Source organism: Sprattus sprattus (assembly GCF_963457725.1).
Source record: "Sprattus sprattus genome assembly, chromosome: 5".
Lineage (NCBI taxonomy): Eukaryota > Metazoa > Chordata > Actinopteri > Clupeiformes > Clupeidae > Sprattus > Sprattus sprattus.
In genome coordinates, this window is record NC_137924.1 from 12,718,621 (window position 1) to 12,726,108 (window position 7,488).

Below are 7,488 nucleotides of genomic sequence, written 5' to 3' on the forward strand. Positions count from 1 at the left end.
TAGACCTAATTATTCTGCCCAGGAATTAAAGCACTAGTGTTTCACTTAAAATCAAATGACAAATGGAACATTCCATTGTTCAATTGGCATCACCAAAATATAGTGTTAAAAAAACACTACCAATGCATTAGCCTACAATACCTACCTTAAAACACTTTGGGCCCAATCACAAAACCAGAAACAAGGTCAGCAGGTTGAATGCTCCTGTGACCTATGAAAGTCAGCCCATACTTTCAATGCAAGCTCCTCACCAAAGTGCTTTCCATGCAGCTAGTCTTATGGCTAGCAGAACTCTAAAAAGACCCTGTCAAGCTCCATTTGCATCTCATCTTCTCATCACATAATGCACGGCGACTTCATCATAATTACCTGTTTGATGATCAGGGCTACTGCCCTTGAACGCTTTTCTGACGGGGGTTTATTATATTTCAATTAAACACACTTCATGCTCAGCTGTTGGCCTATATCACAAGACAAGGGCCATACCCTGAAATTACGACAGATGTTTTTTTTTTTTTATATATAAAGGTTAAGAGCAAACGAAGATATCCTAGACTCAAAATACTAACTCTTAAATATGGCCCTTTAAAATTCAGAGTAGGCTAATTTGTGGACAAAATATAGAACCAAGACTGAACTGTTTGACTGCAATTATGCCTTCAATCATCGCCGAAAGCAGCCTAACTCTGAGGGAAAATTAGGCCGAGTACCCTCCCACTACAGACAGGCGTCGTTTAATTCAACAAACGAGACGATTTTTATTCCCCAAAGGCTTGGAATGCAAGCTAACTGGGGTAATTGTGTATGTTTTTTTCACCCAGGGAAATTTAAATAGCTTGTAGAGAGCACTCCTTAATTGGTACTGTGGGTTTTAACATCTGCCTTTTCAGGGGGAAAAACATCTAGCCTAGGTGATGCGTAAGCCTAAATTACCTCGACTACAGATAAATCAGCAACAACGGAAATATCAGTCTTCCAATCGTGTCAGTCAACACTGAAATTCTTTTTGGAGATTCTTGGAGTGCCCTTTCAAACATGGCAGATGTTTTTTTTTTCATATGAAACATATTTTCTCATTCTACCAGTTTTGTGGAATTAGGAAAATGAAGACATCCTTCAGAAACTGTCCAAGACTGGCATGCTACTATGGCAAAAAGCCTTGGTAATACAGACCATGGTTTTATCCATTACAAGGAGCTGCTTAACATTCTGACCTAAAATGTTTAAACAATAAAATCATTTGCCAACATCAGATTTAGGCGTAAAACCAATATCCAATGAGGAAAATGAAAAAAAAAAGTGTAAACGTAACCATTTATTAATAAAGGCCATCAAACAAAAACTGGGGAATCATTTAGTATTTAGGCTGAAGCCATAGAGTCATATTCATCACAGCTGTGGTTTGTGTGAAAAGTAAGAGGCAATGCATGCAGCACTTTCCTGTGTCAGCAAAGTTAAAAGTAGAACACTGCTGATTTTGACCAAATCTCTTTCAACCAAACAAAGACATTTCGAGGTAGCCTACAGAGAAAAAGGCAACTGGGAAGAAACTTGCAAAATCTTCTCCACAGCCCCCCCAAAAAAAATCTCTTCCAGAATGCTACGGCACACTCCAAACAATGCCGCAGCAGTGTCTCAATTGCTAAGAAAAGACGTTTCAGGCTACAGTAAGTCCATAAATCCAATCCATTTTGACTTGGTGAAATAACTGCAGAATGGGAGCCATCAAAAACATGTGCAACTCATTTATTTTGGTCTTCCAATGTTTTTTTTTGGTCTAGCATGTCATTTTTGAAAAAATCATCAAAGTTTTGCTTTAGGGGTAAACTGAGATATTCTTTCCAGTAAGGTTACCTCTCTGATTGATGCTGTCTGTAGTGCTTATCTATCGAAGAGTAACCAACAGGGAGAGGAAGAGTACGCTTGTGGCGATGAAAAAAATAGGCCTACTATTTCTGTCCGCCTGCTGGCCTATAAAAAATGTCAGTCTTGTGAGATCACTTGACATCAGGCATGACAAACACACTGCTGTTTACCAATGAAAACACATCGCATATGAGGGTGGAGAAATTAACAATTTGCATCCAATCTGGTAGGGGAAAGGATAGAAAAGGTGATGCTATATGTAGCCAACACAAAATTAAAGTGTAGCTATAAAGAACTAAGACATTTACAGTCACTGTCAGGTGGCAACTTTATAATTCTTCACCCATTACCCCTGTAAATGGACCCTTCATCTTGCAATTTGAATAACATTATGACACACTGCATGGTCTTCAATCTAAAGCAATGTTAAATCAGTTATGATGAGACACTGGGCCCTTGGCTGAGTCTGCTGCAGGATATCTAATCTATCTCTCCTTGACCAAATTAAACAGTCCAACATGAGGGATAGGGAGAGAGAAAGAAGGTAGAGGAGTGGGGTTCAGACGCAGACACCGTATCCCAAGCTTGTGCGGGAGCCCCACAGTAAGTTGCCGAGAGCATTAAGGGGCACCTTTATCTCTCCTGGGGCGAGGCGAGAGGTATGCTAAGTTCCCCGCTGTGAGCAGAAGCAGCCTGAATGCAAATGGTAGCAGTGCTGCACCAGCCAGCGGTGTGCTGGGAGACAGCACATTCTAGCAACCTGTGCCTGACTTTAAAGGTATCCCATCTCTCGTTCTCTTTTTCGAACAGGTTTCCTTGTCCCTCACTCTCTCTCTCTCTCTTCCTCTGTCCAATCTTGACTCTCTCCAAACCCTCAAATGGTTAACAGAACAATGCTGTCCATTTTGATCTAAGCTAAGTAAGGAAAAGAGCAAAAACAAGCGGTTCTCCCACCTCACATAGTGCTGCAGATCCTCTCAAGTCTCAGTGGATGCTACTGAATCCACAGAGATGACGACAAATTGTTTCGTCTACTTTAATTCTGGGCACATTAAATTCTCACTCGTATGGTGTCGAATCCAAAGGGTCCATGCTCTCACAGGGATTTTCTTTCACCGACAGTACAGGAAAAGACAGTCTGCTTAACTCTGTCCGAAACATTTTTGGCCACCCCCCTTCCTGTGAACCCAGCCCGCCTGCAGGAAGGACCTCCCAGTGAGGTCTGTCCAATGGCAGACGACATACAGAACTGCTGTTTGAGGAACAGACAGACAGGCGAGGCTGAAATACACCAACTTCCAGAAACATCACATATCCCTTTAATTCTGATGGCTCTTCTTGTTTGTTGGAAAACTAAATTGAAATGTTGCTACATAACATATTTTCATGGAAGTAAATGAGAAATCAAATATTTTGTAGTCAGTAAAGGGCACTCTAAGTAAACCATTTCACTTGTAAAGTTATTAAAGATATGAAAACTGATAAATGAATGCAGAAGTTGAGAAGCCAAGCTTCTCAGATGACCATGCGCTGTATTCAGAAATGTTATGTTCATATTGACGATAGAGAAGTAAAGTAAACAAACGTCACAAAGTGAACCGGTTGTGACGTTACTGTCTGTCCTTACCAAATCTATTCCCAAAAAAAAAAAAATACTAAATTATTTGTTCAAAAGAAAAGTGATCAGTTAACAGCCCAGCGTATGTTAAAGCGTGTAACTGTCTAATATGTCTGACGCTACATAATGGTTGGATGACAATAACGTTTGCCAATTAATAGACCAGCTAGCTTGAACGCTGTGCTCCAAATAATACGACCGAGTTCCCACTAAACGCAGACTCACAGTAAGTCGTGAAGTAATGACATCGGAGTCCTAGAAAGTCTGGAATCTGTCAAAGGCATTCCATTAGACGTGACAAACCACAAGACAGTTACTACTGTGACAATGTGGAGATGTTTGCTCAAATATAGATGGCTGCTTTCCACCCACTTTCAAAGCTAGCAAGTTTTCCTGCTACGGAACATTTAACGTCAGCTAGCATGCTAGCTTTCAGTAACCTGAGTGCATGGACCAATAACGTCACCATGCACTAACACTGCCTGGAATGACAACTGTAAGGTTATGATGAAACTAATACTTACGTCTAGACTCCCACACGGCTGTTTACATAAGCATTATCCAATGACGTCTATAAGCAAAAGTACGCTTGCTTGCTAGCTAGCAACATCGGGTTGCAAGAATATTGACAGTCCTGCTTACCTCATCGTCACGAATCGCTTCTGATGTGCTCTGCTGCTGTACTGCTGCAAGCTACCAGTCACGCAGACAGGACGGAAACCAACCCTGCGCCTAGACCAAACAGAAAAAAGCTCGACCAACTGATTCAGCAGCACCTATTGTATCTACAAACCTTGGCACTGTTATTAACCATCAACTGCCGCTTAAATCATTTCGAGAGAATTCGACTTTACTCGTCGATAAAATCGTGGGGAAACTATTTTACAGAGGTTACGTTAGCGCTAGTATGATCAACAAGCATCTGACAGCTGATAGGGCTATGATATGAACGTGAGTTTTCATTAAAGCAGTTTTGTGCGTCGACTACAAATTATACTATGGACATTTGCACAAACCAATTTATCAAAGCTTGCACTTAAATCCAAAATTACGTTTTTCTCCACAAATAGGCCTACTGGACCATTGCCCTTGTCCGAGCGATGTGTTCAAACTCCCTGCAATCTGGTTATGGTACGACCCAACGATGCAATGGGTTTGCTTGTTACCAGGGGAACCAGAAGAAACGGCCTAATGATGAATTTAATATCAAGTCTCCTTCTAGAAAGAGGAAAAAAAGGCCCACTTGACCATAGACATGTTAACGTTTATATGTCTATGATCTCGATTCTTCTGATCTGATTTTGTGTTAGGTTAGTGATATTACTGATATGCTCATTAACTTTATTAAACGAATGTCAGACCTACAGAATAGCATACATAATAACAATAACAATCTACTACTACAATTACTAGGCTCTATGCACTACAGATGCACCAATGCCTCCCATGGCTGAGAAGGCTGTTTATCTGTATTAGTCTACATTGTATTTTGTGTGAACATGGCCATTTCAATACTCTGAATAGGCCTGCATCACCCTTTAAGATTATTTTCCAGGTATTTTGGTATCATCTCCAAATTAATTTTAATGCAATGTGATCATGATATGACAGACAATTACACGTGTTGTTCCCATTAGCCATCCAGGATATGCACTATGCAGTTCTGTGTGCAGGGCTGGAACACCCTGCAAAAATGTAAGAGACGCTTTCACAGCGCAACAATGCCAACTGTATTGGCAAAAGACACCAGTGAGCATGTTTACAGCTTGTATCACTGCCAATTTTGGTGGTGTACTTTATGCCTTTTAAATAGTTAGCTTACTAATGTCAGGCCAAAAATCCTTACTGCTGCTTTAAGCATGAAGTAATCTTCAAGCTATAGCAGGAGCTGCCAATCGCAGCATGACTGAATGTATGTGGTCTCTTTAAACTGAAATTAAATATAGAGGGGATTCTAACTTTGATTTTGCCATATTGGCAGAGTCTTTCAAAGGTAGAGGGCAATGACATCAATGAGTGGAGAGGTCACCTCACACATGAGCAGACGTTCAAACAGACTGGAGAATAAGCATTGAAGGGAGGAAACGCTTAAGCCTCATATTACACCATAGGCCATTTCTTTTGTATAGACCAGCTGTAAAGGACAAGCGCAATATAGTATCTCTGTTTCCAGTGCATCTTCTGTACACACAGCGAATATACGTGATAAGTCTTCGAACTCAGCATAAACTTGCCAGGCTTTGACTTGTAATGCAAGCCAAGTATTACCATTTGGAATGAGAGGGAATCTCAGAGGCTGAGGAATTCTCTGACTCTTCAAATATGTTGGAAACACTCAAACATAAGCTCCTCAAAACAACTGACAGAGTATTTGAAAAACTGAACTATTAATTCCTACAACACGGGTAGAATAAAGAGAGATTAAAATCCTTCTAGCTTGAAATCCTCACCTACTTAAATGTCATTAATTATGGGCTGTTTTGGTCATAATGAAAAGATGAAAACGTTGTCAGGAAAACACTTTATGTCTACTAACAAGAATAAGGGCAAGTAAACCCCCATATGACACACATGTCTGCTTGCACAAGCAGGATCTACCAGTAGGGTCAGAGGGAAACTGTACCAGCAACCTAAAAACAGAAGTCTGTGTGCAAAGAGAACAAAGTAACATCTACATAATGTTATGGGGGATATACTAGACTGTGTGGTTCTTTTCAACATAGCCCTAAACAAATTATGGCAATCCATTCAGTGGGTGCCTGTGAAAATATGGTCAAATTGCAAGACAATGATTGCCAAGATAGACGTGGGAACCTACCAAGACTGTCTGATACAACTGTTAAAAGGAGGAGGACATACAAAGGACCTGCATATTGGCTTAAAGGGATATTTCGGGATTTTTGACATGAATCTGTATGGCTTCCCCATCACCAGTGTCATGCAATCACGCTGACTTACCCCCGGCAGCGTCCTGTGAGCAGAGTTCTCGTCCAGTTTTGGTCAAGCCGAAAGTAGTCCAGCAGGTTTGCTAGACCCAGCAAAATAAAACGTTTCTCTTCCCAAAACATTATGTGTTCAAAAGAGTGATATATTTGCATCCCAAAAACATGGTAGTGGAAAAAGTCACACCTCGTTATCACTTGGCCCTATTTTCAGTATGCGCGATACCGCAACCTCACAGCTAGGGCCTACCTGTTTGATTCGCGAAAGTTGACTTTTTCCACTACCATATTTTTGGTATGCAAATATATCACTCTTTTGAACACATAATGTTTTGGGAAGAGAAACGTTTTATTTTGCTGGGTCTAGCAAACCTGCCGGACTACTTTCGGCTTGACCAAAACTGGACGAGAACTCTGCTCACAGGACGCTGCCGGGGGTAAGTCAGCGTGATTGCATGACACTGGTGATGGGGATGCCATACAGTTTCATGTCAAAAAACCCGAACTACCCCTTTAAAGGAAACCTAAAGAAAAATACATGTGGATTTGGCATGTGGAAACAGAGCACAAAGCAAGACGCTAACGTTCTACACACTAAAAAAGGAAGAGCTGTCAGGAAAGTGCATTGATCCGTAAATCAAAACAGCACACACACACACAGTGGGTGGGTGTTAAAGGGCAGGACCACACTTGTACTAGGATCCTACTTTAGTAAGAGTAAGCAGATGATAGGCTTTACAGGGCAATAAGTAACAGAAAACAAGCAGAGGAATTGTGACAGGAAAGCATAATTACACATGCCATGCCACACACACTGAGCATGCAACACAAAGTGTGGGGATACTGTGTATTCCAGTGGACTGTTTCTTGCAGTATGCATTTTGGCAGAGTATGACCTAGCCTAGGAGGTTACTCTATGTAGTTAAAATACACGACAAATCATGTAAGAAGCACATCATTAAAGTTCAGCTTGGAATTCAAAAGCTCCATGTTCACCTAATTAAGCATCAACTTTGCCTAAAAAAAGAAATAGCCCTTTAGCACCACCTTCTGGCTGGAGGT

General features: G+C 40.9%; 1 protein-coding gene across 10 annotated transcripts in view; it reads right to left on the reverse strand.

Annotated features, from left to right (window-relative positions):
- The window catches only part of LOC308365210 (muscleblind-like protein 2a), a 31,360-nt gene extending 27,001 nt beyond the window's left edge, over positions 1-4,359 (reverse strand). For 7 of the 10 annotated variants that reach the window (XM_080838573.1, XM_080838567.1, XM_080838574.1 and 4 more), the window contains exon 1: positions 2,821-2,966. The gene's annotated coding sequence lies outside the window, so the exon portion shown is untranslated. Of the gene's footprint in view, positions 1-2,820; positions 2,967-3,709; positions 3,833-4,008 lie in introns of those variants that run through there. The other 3 variants (XM_080838568.1, XM_080838569.1, XM_080838570.1) reach the window with 3 other exon arrangements.
- Positions 4,360-7,488: the final 3,129 nt, after the last annotated feature.